Source organism: Salmo trutta, chromosome 13 (assembly GCF_901001165.1).
Source record: "Salmo trutta chromosome 13, fSalTru1.1, whole genome shotgun sequence".
NCBI lineage: Eukaryota > Metazoa > Chordata > Actinopteri > Salmoniformes > Salmonidae > Salmo > Salmo trutta.
In genome coordinates, this window is record NC_042969.1 from 32,555,259 (window position 1) to 32,569,871 (window position 14,613).

General features: G+C 46.3%; 1 long non-coding RNA gene across 1 annotated transcript; it reads right to left on the reverse strand.

The window, feature by feature from the left end:
• Window positions 1–2,636: 2,636 nt before the first annotated feature.
• On the reverse strand, window positions 2,637–12,333 carry LOC115204899 (uncharacterized). Its single transcript, XR_003880514.1, has 2 exons — window positions 12,292–12,333; window positions 2,637–2,823 (listed from the first exon to the last, which is right to left on the reverse strand). It is a non-coding gene; the product is annotated as an uncharacterized LOC115204899 (long non-coding RNA).
• Window positions 12,334–14,613: the final 2,280 nt, after the last annotated feature.

The window sequence follows — 14,613 nt, forward strand, 5'->3', positions numbered from 1 at the left end:
GATGTGAGACCAGGTACGGTGAGGGACAGGCAGAGGTTGGAGGAGACAAGCCAGAGCTTGCCGAGGAGTGTTGGTCTGTGCACAAACCGTGAAAGTGGCGACAAATGCGGACACGTCAGGGAACATGGTAGGCCACCAAAAGCGTTGTCGCACAAAAGCCAGGGTCTGACGGGAGCCCGAGTGGCAGGCAAGCCTGGAGGAATGGGCCCACTCCAGTACCACGAGGGGACAGCGTCAGGAACGAACATCCGATTATCAGGGCCCCCCCAGGGTTCGGCTGGGAACGCTGCGCCTCACGGACCTGCTTCCCTATTCCCCAGATGAGTTCCGTCGCCAGGCGCGAAGTGGGAAGCATGGTCTCGGGTTCCCGGGGTAGTAGTCGTGGAACTATAGCAGTGTGACAGCGCATCCAGCTTGACATTCTTGGATCCCAGCTGATACGCGAGGGAGAAGTTGAACCATGTAAACAGCAGGGCCCACCTAGCTTGCCTGGAATTGAGGCACTTGGTGGTCAGTCCACACGATGAACGGATGTTCCGCCCCCTCCAGCTAGTGCCCCCATTCCTCCAACGCCATCTTTACCACGAGAAGCTCACGATTCCCCACATCGTAGTTGTTCTCCATGGTGTTGAGGTGATGGGAGAAGAAGGCGCAGGGATGTAGCTTGAGGTCCAAGGCAGAACGCTGGGACAGGACAGCCCTATCTCTGACACCCGAAGCATTGGCATCCATCACGAACTGACGGGATGGGTCAGGATGAATCAAGATGGGAGCTATGTCCCGGATGCAGTGCCCCAGATGCAGACAACGTCGACGTAACAACAGTTTATTAATCAAACAGGGGCAGGCAAAAAGCAGGTCAAGGCAAGCAGAGGGGGGTAATCCAGATAGGTGGGGCAAGGGTACAGAATGGCAGGCAGGGTCAGGGCAGGCAGAATGGTCAACACCAGGAAAACTAGGAAAACAGGAACAATTGAGAGACGGGCAGAGGGGAAACGCTGGTAGGCTTGACGAAACAAAACGAACTGGCAACAGACAAAAAGAGAAAACAGATATAAATACACAGGGGATAATGGGGAAGATGGGTGACACCTGGAGGGGGTGGAGACAATCACAAAGAAAGGTGAAACAGATCAGGGTGTGACAGTGACGCTTGAGTAACGGTCTTCGTCGTCCTCAGATGAAGGGGAGGAGAAATCAGACCAAAATGCAGCGTGGTAAGTGTTCGTCATTTTTAATGATAAAACTGAACACTAAATCCGACAAGCAAAACAAAAGAACAACCGAACAGTTCCATCAGGTGCAAAACACTAAACAGAAATTATCGACCCACAAAAACCAAAGGAAAACAGGCTGCCTAAGTATGGCTCCCAATCAGCAACAACGATATACAGCTGTCCCTGATTGAGAGCCATACCCGGCCGAAACAAAGAAATACCAAACATAGAAAAAAGGACATAGAATGCCCACCTCAACTCACGCCCTGACCAACCCAAATAGAGTGACAGCTTGGCATTCAGGCCAGAGTTCAATCTTGGTTTCATCAGAGCAGAGAATCTTGTTTCTCATGGTCAGAGTCCTTTAGGTGCCTTTTTGCAAACTGCAAGCAGGCTGTGATGTGCCTTTTACTGAGGAGTGGCTTCTGTCTGGCCACTCTACCATAAAGGCCTGATTGGTGGAGTGCTGCAGAGATGGTTGTCCTTCTGGAAGGTTCTCCCATCTCCACAGAGGAACTCTGGAGCTCTGTCAGAGTGACCATCGGGTTCTTGGTCAACTCCCTGACCAAGGCCCTTCTCCCCCGATTGCTCAGATTGGCCGGGCGGCCTGCTCTAGGAAGAGTCTTGGTGGTTCCAAACTTCTTCCATTTAAGAATGATGGAGGCCACTATGTTCTTGGAGACCTTCAATGCTGCAGACATTTTTTTGTACCCTTCCCCAGATCTGTGTCTCGAAACAATCATGTCTCGGAGCTCTACAGACAATTCCTTCGACCTCATGGCTTGGTTTTTGCTCTGACATGCACTGTCAACTGTGTGCCTTTCCAAACCATGTCCAATCAATTGAATTTGCCACAGGTGGACTCCAGTGAAGTTGTAGAAACATCTCAAGGATGATTAATGGAAACAGGATGTACCTGAGCTCAATTTCAAGTCACATAGCAAAGGATCTGAATACTTGTGTAAATAAGGTATTTCATTTTTTGTTGTTGTCTAGAAACCTGTTTTCACTTTGTAATTATGGGGTATTGTGTGTAGATTGATGAGGATAAAAAATATTTCATCCATTTTAGAAAAAGGCTGTAACGTAACAAGATGTGGAAAAAGGGAAGGAGCCTGAATACTTTCTGAATGCACTGTATATGAATGGACAAAGCCATCGATCATGTGACACCATTCATTCCTATGTGAAGACTCAATAGCGCATTGAAGCCAAATGAAGTCCGTTAAGATGGCGTCTCATGGAGACATAAGATGCGCAGTTTGAGCTACTCCAGGAAGTGACGTTGATGAAGGCCGCCCAGGGTACTGCAGATGCCATTAGTAACAAAATTATCATAACTTCTTCTGTGTGTAATTTTAAAATAATCAGTTCAAGGACATATATCTGGTGTATTACAATAAAGTATTTGTACCATGATTGTCTTCAAAACATAATTTTATTTACATGAAGATTGATTATGAAGATTACAATTTTTCCATTCACTATAATGGGAGACCCTGTTTTCTGCAAACAACAGCATGGAGTATCGCGGTCAGCCTTGAACTTCCGTGGCTTCAATGAGAGAGGGCAGTCGTTCTCCCCTGATACGGTGCTCTTGTCGGCCCTAAAATGAAAATATTTACGTTATTGTGTGCTACACAGGTATTGCAATACTATTTAGTCTCAGCCAAGTGTAACATAGCCTGTACCTAGTCAGCCGTTCAACTGATACCCCCAATTCTAACTACAAACTCAATCAAAGCTGAGGATCCTCCAGTCAAACGTGAAACACCCTTCACTATGATAAAACTATTACAGTGATGCGCCTTCAAACAAAAGTTAACAGGAGAAGTTTTTCATAGGAACAGCATTGCAGCACAACACAGCCCTATTGTATAATCAGAGCTGTACATTTAGTTGGGCGCTTCCTTGAATATTGAAATGCAGGCTCTACCAAGGTTTCTCCCCACACGTTCTGCATTGCTTGTGTAGTGTTTCACTTTTAGGGTTTTACAATATCCAGCCTGGTGTAGTGCCAGTCTCTGTCCCAAATGGTACATTATTCCCTATATAGTGCATTACTTTTGACCAGGGCACTATGGGCCTGGTCAAAAGTAGTGCACTACAAAATTAATAGCCATTTGGGACACGACTGTATCCCTCTCCTCCCTCTGCCTCTGCAGCTGGCCCCAGCATGCCCCTCACCTCCCTCTGCAGCTGACCCCAGCATGCCCCTCACCTCCCTCTGCAGCTGACCCCAGCACGCCCCTCACCTCCCTCTGCAGCTGACCCCAGCATGCCCCTTACCTCCCTCTGCCTCTGCAGCAGGCCCCAGCATGCTCCTCACCTCCCTCTGCCTCTGCAGCAGGCCCCAGCATGCCCCTCACCTCCCTCTGCCTCTGCAGCAGGCCCCAGCATGCCCCTTACCTCCCTCTGCCTCTGCAGCAGGCTCCAGCATGACCTTTACCTCCCTCTGCCTCTGCAGCAGGCCCCAGCATGCCCCTTACCTCCCTCTGCCTCTGCAGCAGGCCCCAGCATGCTCCTCACCTCCCTCTGCCTCTGCAGCAGGCCCCAGCATGCCCCTCACCTCCCTCTGCCTCTGCAGCAGGCCCCAGCATGCCCCTTACCTCCCTCTGCCTCTGCAGCAGGCCCCAGCATGCCCCTTACCTCCTTCTGCCTCTGCAGCAGGCCCCAGCATGCCCCTTACCTCCCTCTGCCTCTGCAGCAGGCCCCAGCATGCCCCTCACCTCCCTCTGCCTCTGCAGCAGGCCCCAGCATGCCCCTTACCTCCCTCTGCCTCTGCAGCAGGCCCCAGCATGCCCCTCACCTCCCTCTGCCTCTGCAGCAGGCCCCAGCATGCCCCTCACCTCCCTCTGCCTCTGCAGCAGGCCCCAGCATGCCCCTTACCTCCCTATGCTTCTGCAGCTGACCCCAGCATGCCCCTCACCTCCCTCTGCCTCTGCAGCAGGCCCCAGCATGCTCCTCACCTCCCTCTGCCTCTGCAGCAGGCCCCAGCATGCCCCTTACCTCCCTCTGCCTCTGCAGCAGGCCCCAGCATGCCCCTTACCTCCCTCTGCCTCTGCAGCAGGCCCCAGCATGCCCCTCACCTCCCTCTGCCTCTGCAGCAGGCCCCAGCATGCCCCTCACCTCCCTCTGCCTCTGCAGCAGGCCCCAGCATGCTCCTCACCTCCCTCTGCCTCTGCAGCAGGCCCCAGCATGCTCCTCACCTCCCTCTGCCTCTGCAGCAGGCCCCAGCATGCCCCTTACCTCCCTCTGCCTCTGCAGCAGGCCCCAGCATGCCCCTCACCTCCCTCTGCCTCTGCAGCAGGCCCCAGCATGCCCCTCACCTCCCTCTGCCTCTGCAGCAGGCCCCAGCATGCCCCTTACCTCCCTCTGCCTCTGCAGCAGGCCCCAGCATGCCCCTCACCTCCCTCTGCCTCTGCAGCAGGCCCCAGCATGCCCCTCACCTCCCTCTGCCTCTGCAGCAGGCCCCAGCATGCCCCTTACCTCCCTCTGCCTCTGCAGCAGGCCCCAGCATGCCCCTCACCTCCCTCTGCCTCTGCAGCAGGCCCCAGCATGCTCCTCACCTCCCTCTGCCTCTGCAGCAGGCCCCAGCATGCCCCTCACCTCCCTCTGCCTCTGCAGCAGGCCCCAGCATGCTCCTAACCTCCCTCTGCCTCTGCAGCAGGCCCCAGCATGCCCCTCACCTCCCTCTGCCTCTGCAGCAGGCCCCAGCATGCCCCTTACCTCCCTCTGCCTCTGCAGCAGGCCCCAGCATGCCCCTCACCTCCCTCTGCCTCTGCAGCAGGCCCCAGCATGCTCCTCACCTCCCTCTGCCTCTGCAGCAGGCCCCAGCATGCCCCTCACCTCCCTCTGCCTCTGCAGCAGGCCCCAGCATGCCCCTTACCTCCCTCTGCCTCTGCAGCAGGCCCCAGCATGCCCCTCACCTCCCTCTGCCTCTGCAGCAGGCCCCAGCATGCTCCTCACCTCCCTCTGCCTCTGCAGCAGGCCCCAGCATGCCCTCACCTCCCTCTGCCTCTGCAGCAGGCCCCAGCATGCTCCTAACCTCCCTCTGCCTCTGCAGCAGGCCCCAGCATGCCCCTCACCTCCCTCTGCCTCTGCAGCAGGCCCCAGCATGCCCCTTACCTCCCTCTGCCTCTGCAGCAGGCCCCAGCATGCCCCTCACCTCCCTCTGCCTCTGCAGCAGGCCCCAGCATGCCCCTCACCTCCCTCTGCCTCTGCAGCAGGCCCCAGCATGCCCCTCACCTCCCTCTGCCTCTGCAGCAGACCCCAGCATGCTCCTCTCCTCAATCTGCCTCAGCAGTGGACCAACAGAGAGTTATGAGTTATGGGTGCTGTATTAGCTGATATATATTGCATTATCTGGGGTCTTCTTCTGCACAATTACCCAACACTTTGTACAATTTATGGCACTGCAAAAAAAGGGGAAGTCAAGATCATGTTACTAACAGGTCTGCCTGTTCTTATAGTTGAGAAAGAGAGGAATCATGTCAATGAATTTAACAGAGGAGATTTAAAACAACTGGGTGCCAAGAAGGATGTATGTGTTTTAAACCTCCGGTTTTCTATCACACGCTTCCTCTGGATCCTGCTTCCACTTGTGGAATAGACTTGCAAAATCTCACAGACACACACCCCACAGTGTGTTTTACCCCACAGTGTGTTTTACCCCACAGTGTGTTTTACCCCACAGTGTGTTTTACCCCACAGTGTGTTTTAGCCCACAGTGTGTTTTACCCCACAGTGTCTTTTACCCCACAGTGTGTTTTACCCCACAGTGTGTTTGACTCCACAGTGTGTTTTACCCCACAGTGTGTTTTACCCCACAGTGTGTTTTACCCCACCGCGTGTTTGACTCCACAGTGTGTTTTACCCCACAGTGTGTTTTACCCCACAGTGTGTTTTACCCCACAGTGTGTTTTACCCCACAGTGTGTTTGACTCCACAGTGTGTTTTACCCCACAGCGTGTTTGACTCCACAGTGTGTTTTACCCCACAGTGTGTTTTACCCCACAGTGTGTTTTACCCCACAGTGTGTTTTACCCCACAGCGTGTTTGACTCCACAGTGTGTTTTACCCCACAGTGTGTTTGACTCCACAGTGTGTTTTACCCCACAGTGTGTTTTACCCCACAGTGTGTTTTACCCCACAGTGTGTTTGACTCCACAGTGTGTTTTACCCCACAGCGTGTTTGACTCCACAGTGTGTTTTACCCCACAGTGTGTTTTACCCCACAGTGTGTGTTTGACTCCACAGTGTGTTTTACCCCACAGCGTGTTTGACTCCACAGTGTGTTTTACCCCACAGTGTGTTTTACCCCACAGTGTGTTTGACTCCACAGTGTGTTTTACCCCACAGTGTGTTTTACACCACAGTGCGTTTTACCCCACAGTGTGTTTTACCCCACAGCGTGTTTTACCCCACAGTGTGTTTTACCCCACAGTGTGTTTTACCCCACAGTGTGTTTTACCCCACAGCGTGTTTGACTCCACAGTGTGTTTGACTCCACAGTGTGTTTTACCCCACAGTGTGTTTTACCCCACAGTGTGTTTTACCCCACAGTGTGTTTGACTCCACAGTGTGTTTTACCCCACAGTGTGTTTTACACCACAGTGCGTTTTACCCCACAGTGTGTTTTACCCCACAGCGTGTTTGACGCCACAGTGTGTTTTACCCATTGTTGTTTTTGTGAGTGGACCACCTTAGCTACAGCCTTTATTCTCGTCACTGGGAGGACGTTTATCTCAGCTATGGGATAATTGGTTAAATATGGTCTCAAATAGAGAAGGAATCTGCCCTGACAGAGTTCCACATGCCCCCTCCTCACTATCTCTATGGTATCATGAGGATGAACACGTCTCTAGTAGTCTAGTCTAATGCATGACACACGTCATAGAGACCGGTAGTATCTAGGAGGACAAAGACCATACAGTGAGAGAGATCATCAGACTACCAGTGTCTCACAACCCATCACCAACCAACTAAGAGTAGGCCACACATTCAGATAATTGTAAGGTCCCTCGGGTCGAGCAGTGAATGTCAAATTCAACCACAAAGACCTGGAAGGGTTTCCAATGCCTCGCAAAGAAGGGCACCTATTAAAGCAGACATTGAATATCCATTTGAGTATTGTGAAGTTAATGACACTTTGGATGTTATATCAATACACACAGTCACTACAAAGATACAGGCGTCCTTCCTAACTCAGTTGCCGGAGAGGAATGAAACCACTCAGGGATTTCACCATGAGGCCAATGGTAACTTTAAAACAGTTACAGAGTTTAAAATCTTTGACTGGAGAAAACTGATGATGGATCAACAACTGTAATTACTCCACAATACAAACCTAATTGACAGAGTGAAAAGAAGGAAGCCTGTAGAGAATAAAACATATTCCAAAACATGCAATAAGGTTAAACTGCACTAAAGTTAAACTGCAAAGTTAAACTGCAAAGAAATGTGGCAATGAAAGTAACTTTATGTCCTGAATACAAAGCATAATGTTAGGGGCAAATCCAACACAATACATCACTGAGTACAACTTTTCATATTGTTTAAGCATGGTGGTGGCTGCATCATGTTATGGGTATGCTTGTCATCGGCAAGGACTAGGTTGTTTTTTAGGATAAAAATAAATGGAATTGACCTATGCTCAGGCAAAATCCTTGAGGAAAACCTGGTTAAGTCTGCTTTCCAACAGACACTGGGAAACAAATTCACCTTTCAGCAGGTCAATAACCTAAAACACAAGGCCAAATATACACTGGAGTTGCTTACCAAGACGACATTGAATGTTCCCGAGTGGCCGAGTTACAGTTTTGACTTAAAATCGGCTTTAAATCTATGGCAAGACTTGAAAATGGCTGTCTAGCAATGATCAACAACCAACTTGACAGAGCTTGGAGAATTAAAACATTTTTTTTTGCTAAAATTGTCAAATCCAGGTGTGCAAAGCTCTTAGAGACTTACCCAGAAAGAATCACAGCTGTAATCACTTCCAAAGATGATTCTAACATGTACTGACTCAGGGGTATGAATACTTATCTCATTTACATTTCTGTATTTCCTTATCAATACATTTGCTAAGATTTCGCTAAGCAGGTTTTCACTTTGTCATTATGGGGTATTGTGTGTAGATGGATTAGATTTAAAAAAAATCTATTTAATCCATTTTGAATTCAGGCTGTAACACAACAAAATGTAGAATAATTCAAAGGGAATATATACTTCCTGACTTTTTGTCACATACAGGGTGTTTACAATCACTACAGTAACAAGATCATCCACAAGTATCGATCACCTTTTTACTAATACTGTAGAACTTTGTTCATCTATGAACATTTGAACATCTTGGCCATGTTCTGTTATAATCTCCACCCGGCACAGCCAGAAGAGGACTGGCCACCACTCATAGCCTGGTTCCTCTCTAGGTTTCTTCCTAGGTTTTGGCCTTTCTAGGGAGTTTTTCCTAGCCACTGTGCTTCTACACCTGCATTGCTTGCTGTTTGGGGTTTTAGGCTGGGTTTCTGTACAGCACTTTGTGACATCAGCTGATGTAAGAAGGGCTTTATAAATACATTTGATTGATTGATTGATTCTAAAGCTGTATCCGTACCCATTGGATGCAGTGATCACAATACAGTGGCTATAACCAGGAAAGCCAAAGTTCCAACAGCTGGGCCTAAAATAGTGTACTGTATAAGAGATCATACAAAAGATTTTGCTGTGACTGTTCTGTGGATGATGTTAAAAATATTTCATTAATGAGGAGCATCCAGACGCTGCACTTGATGAATTTATGAAATTGCTTCTTCCAATTATTGATAAACATGCACCTGTTAAGAAACTGACTGTTAGAACTGTTAAGGCTCCATGGATTGAGGAGGAATTGAAAAACTGTATGGTTGAAAGAGATGGGGCAAAAGGAGTGGCTAATAAGTCTGGCTGGACATCTGACTGGCTGACTTACTGCAAATTGAGTAATTATGTGACTAAACTCACTAAAAAGAAGAAGAAACTGTATTATGAAGCCAAGATAAATTATATAAAGAATGATGGAAAAATACTTTGGAGTACTTTAAATTAAATTATGGGCAGAAAGACAAATTCAACTCTGTCTTTCATCGAATTAGATGGCTTATTCATCACAAAACCATTTAATGTTAGAAATTATTTTATTAATGATTACTTCATTGGTAAAGTTGGCAAACTTAGGCAGGAAATGCCAACAACGAACAGTGAGCAATTGTATTCATGCATAATAATAAAAAAGTATGAATGAAAAGCATTGTAAGTTTTAATTTTGTAAAGTTAGTGTGGGAGAGGTGGAAAAATTATTGTTATCGATCAATAATGACAAACCTCCTGGAATTGACAACTTAGATGGAAAGTTACTGAGGATGGTAGCTGACTCTATAGCCACTCCTATCTATCATATCTTTAATCTGAGCCTAGAGGAAAGTCTTTGTCCTCAGGCCTGGAGGGAAGCCAAAGTCATTCCGCTACCCAAGAGTGGTAAAGCGACCTTTACTGGTAAAGCAGACCTATAAGCTTGCTGCCAGCTCTTAGCAAACTGAAAAAATTGTGTTTGACCAAATACAATGCTATTTCTCTGTAAACAAATTAACAACAGACTATCAGCATGCTTATAGAGAAGGTCACTCAACATGTGCTGCACTGACACAAAGGACTGATTATTGGTTGAAAGAAATTGATAATAAGAAGATTGTGGGAGTGATACTGTTAGATTTCAGTGCAGCCTTTGATATTATTGACCATAACCTGTTGTTGAAAAAACTTGTGTTATGGCTTTTCAACCTCTGACATATGATAGATTCAGAGCTATCTATCTAATAGAACTCAAAGGGTTTTCTTTAATGGAAGCTTCTCTAATGTCAAACATGTAAAGTGTGGTGTACCGCAGGGCAGCTCTCTAGGCCCTCTGCTCTTTTCCATTTTTAGCAATGACCTGCCACTGGCATTAAACAAAGCATGTGTGTCCATGTATGGTGATGATTCAACCATATATGCATCAGCAACCACAACTAATGAAGTCACTGAAACCCTTAACAAAGAGTTGCAGTCTGTTTTGGAATGGGTAGCCATTAATAAACTGGTCCTGAACATCTCTAAAACTAAGAACATTGTATTTTGTACAAATCATTCCTTAAAACCTGTTGGGGCTAGGGGGCAGTATTTTCACAGCCGGATAAAAAACGTACCCGATTTAAACTGGTTACTACTCTTACCCAGAAACGATAATATGCATATAATTAGTAGATTTGGATAGGAAACACTCTAAAGTTTCTAAAACTGTTTGAATGGTGTCTGTGAGTATAACAGAACTCATATGGCAGGCCAAAACCTGAGAAGATTCCATGCAGGAAGTGCCCTGTCTGACAATTTGTTGTCCTTCTAGGGCATCTCTATCAAAAATACAGCATCTCTGCTGTAACGTGACATTTTCTAAGGCTTCCATTGGCTCTCAGAAGGCACCAGAAAGTGGAATGAGAGCTCTGCAGTCTCTGGGCGAAAAACAGCAGGAGTTTTTGTGAGTGGTCAAACAGGGAACACTGACACAGGAGCGCACGTGCACGAGAGGACTCCATGTTTTTCTTTCTCTCTTTGAACGAATACAACGTCGCCCGGTTGGAATCTTATCGCTATTTTATGAGAAAAATCGCATAAAAATTGATTTTAAATAGCGTTTGACATGCTTCGAAGTACGGTAATGGAATATTTTGAAAAATTTTGTCACGAAATGCGCCCGCACGTCACCCTTTGGATAGGGACCTCAACGCACGAACAAAACGGAGCTATTTCAATATAACTATGGATTATTTCGAACCAAAACAACATTGGTTGTTGAAGTAGAAGTCCTGGGAGTGCATTCTGATGAAGAACAGCAAAGATAATCCAATTTTTCTGATAGTAAATCTGAGTTTGGTGAGGGCCAAACTTGGTGGGTGTCAAATTAGCTAGCCGTGATGGCCGGGCTATCTACTCAGAATATTGCAAAATGTGCTTTCGACGAAAAGCTATTTTAAAATCTGACACTGCGATTGCATAAAGGAGTTCTGTATCTATAATTCTTAAAATAATTGTTATGTATTTTGTGAACGTTAATCGTGAGTAATTTAATAAATTTACCGGAAGTTTGCGGTGGGTATGCTAGTTCTGAACATCACATGCTAATGTAAAAAGCTGTTTTTTGATATAAATATGAACTTGATTGAACAAAACATGCATGTATTGTATAACATAATGTCCTAGGAGTGTCATCTGATGAAGATCATCAAAGGTTAGTGCTGCATTTAGCTGTGGTTTTGGTTTTTGTGACATATATGCATGCTTTGAAAATGGCTGTGTGATTATTTTTGGCAGGGTACTCTGCTGACATAATCTAATGTTTTGCTTTCGTTGTAAAGCCTTTTTGAAATCGGACAGTGTGGTTAGATTAACGAGAGTCGTGTCTTTAAAATGCTGTAAAATAGTCATATGTTTGAGAAATTGAAGTTATAGCATTTATGAGGTATTTGTATTTCGCGCCACACGATTCCACTGGCTGTTGACTAGGTGGGACGTTTGCCCAGGGAGGTTAAGTTCTAGACCTCAGCTGAATCTGGAAATGAATGGTGTGGCTTTTGAACAAGTTGAGGAGACTAAATTACTTGCCGTTACCTATCATGGTCAAAACATATAGATTCAATGGTTGTAAAGATGGGGAGAGGTCTGTCCGTAATAAAGAGACGCTCTGCTTTTTTGACACCACACTCCAAAAAGCAAGTCCTGCAGGCTCTAGTTTTGTCTAATCTTGATTAGTGTCCAGTCGTGTGGTCCAGTGCTGCAAGGAAAGACCTAGTTAAGCTGCAGCTGGCCCAGAACAGAGTGGCACGTTTTGCTCTTCATTGTAATCAGAGGGCTGATATAAATACTATGCATGCCAGTCTCTCTTGGCTAAGAGTTGAGGAGAGACTGACTGCATCACTTCTTCTTTTTATAAGAAACAATGTGTTGAAAATCCCAAATTGTTTGCATACAACTTACACACAGCTCTGACACACACACTTACCCCACCAGACATGCCACCAGGGGTCTTTTCACAGTCCCCAAATCAAGAACAAATTCAAGAAAGTGTACAGTATTATATAAAGCCCTTATTGCATGGAACTTCCTCCCATCTCATATTGCTCAAATTAACAGCAAACCTGTTTTCAAAAAACAGATAAAGCAAAACCTCACGGCACAACGCCTCTCCCCCAATGTGTAGTGATGGCAGCAGAATAGGTCAGGCAGGAAGTGTTGTCGTGTACTTCCTTGTATTTGTTGGAGTAGATGAGTGTTTGTGGTGATGAGACAGATAAGGCATAGGTAATCTTTGATCAAAGGGGTAAAAATATACCAGGGAGATATTTCACATATTGTAAACTGACTGTAAGTTGCTCTGAATAAAAATTAGAGATGTAAAATGTAATGTAAATGTTTTCTCTGTGCAGTATTCACAGAGGACATATGATCTTATAAGCAGAAGACAGATGACACACAGAATTGACGATGCACAGAGTAACACATGAACAACAGGGAGCAAATGTAAGTAAGTACTGTAAGTAAATGTAACAAACAAACTCCATGATGATCCTATATTTACTGTGGTTATCTAGCCACAATAAGACTTTTGACTTTACTTTTGAACAGCCCCCACCCGTCTTTACTTTGAATCCAGACCATAACCATAACACAATAACATGTCATGGGGTGCGTGCGCAGTCCCCTCCTATACTGCCTGTTCACCCACGACTGCATGACCAGGCACGACTCCAACACCATCATTAAGTTTGCAGACGACACAACAGTGGTAGGCCTGATCACTGACAACAATGAGATATCCTATAGGGAGGAGGTCCTGGCCTGGCCGGGTGGTGCCAGAATAACAACCTCTCCCTCAACATGATCAAGACAAAGGAGATGATTGTGGACTACAGGAAAAGGAGGACTGAGCACGCTCCCATTCTCATCGACGGGGTGTAGTGGAGCAGGTTGAGAGCTTCAAGTTCCTTGGTGTCCACATCACCAACAAACTAGAATGGTCCAAACACACTAAGACAGTAGTGAAGAGGGCACGACAAAGCCTATTCCCCTCAGGAAACTAAAAAGATTTGTCATGCAACATCGAGAGCATCCTGACTGGTTGCATCACTGCCTGCTACGGCAACTGCTCGGTCTCCGACTGCAAGGCACTACAGAGGGTACTGCGTACAGCCCAGTACATCACTGGGGCTAAGCTGCCTGCTATCCAGTACCTCTACACCAGGCGGTGTCAGAGGAAGGCACTAAAAATGGTCAAAAAATTTACCCCAGACACCCTAGTCATAGACTGTTCTCTCTGCTACCGCATGGCAAGCAGTACCGGAGCGCCAAGTCTAGGACCAAAAGGCTTCTAACAGCTTCTACCCCAAAGCCATAAGACTCCTGAACAGGCAAACAAATGGCTACCCGGACTATTTACATCGTGTCCCACCACCCCCCACCCCCTTTTTTTTGCTGCTGCTACTCTCTGTATATCATATATGCATAGTCACTTCAACTATACCTACATGTACATATTGCCTCAATCAGCCCGACTAACCAGTGCCTGAACATAGCCTCGCTACTGTATATAGCATCGCTACTGTTATTTTCACTGTCTTTTAACTGTTGTTTTTATTTCTTTACTTATCTATTGTTCACCTCATACCTATTTTTTACTTAAAAAATGCACTGTTGGTTAGGGCCTGTAAGTAAGCATTTCACTGTAAGGTCTACACCTGTTGTATTCGGCTCACGTGAGAAATAAACTTTGATTTGATATAGTGAAGAATATGGTGGTGTACACACACGGTAACATGTGCATAAGCCTACTTGTTAGTACATGTTCCCAAACCAGCAGAGTTACTATCAAACTGACACTCTCACAGGTTCCACCCTCTCTCTGCCTTCACTTTGGGAACCCAACCCAATATTCTTCCACTAGGTCAACATCACATCTAGTCCCTGCCCTGAACTTGTTTCTGGTCGTAGGCTACTACTTACTCATAGCTCTATTATCTATGGATACAATTCAATAAGTGAAGCATGTTTATTGCTGTGAGAATCACCTTTGCAACAGAAGTAAGAGTTCTGCAAAACTTGACCAATGATGTTATGTCTTGGTGTGTTATCTTGGCACAGATAAAAAGAGGTGTGGCATCACAATACTACAGAGGAGTTATTTTCCTCAGTTAGTTTGTTTTCTTCCCCTTTCACAGCTCATGCAGTTTTGTTATGTTGTAGACAGGTTATTTGGATAATTATAGGTATTGTGGTAGATTACATAACTAGTACAACACCAAACATTCCAATACATCTAATTTACTCT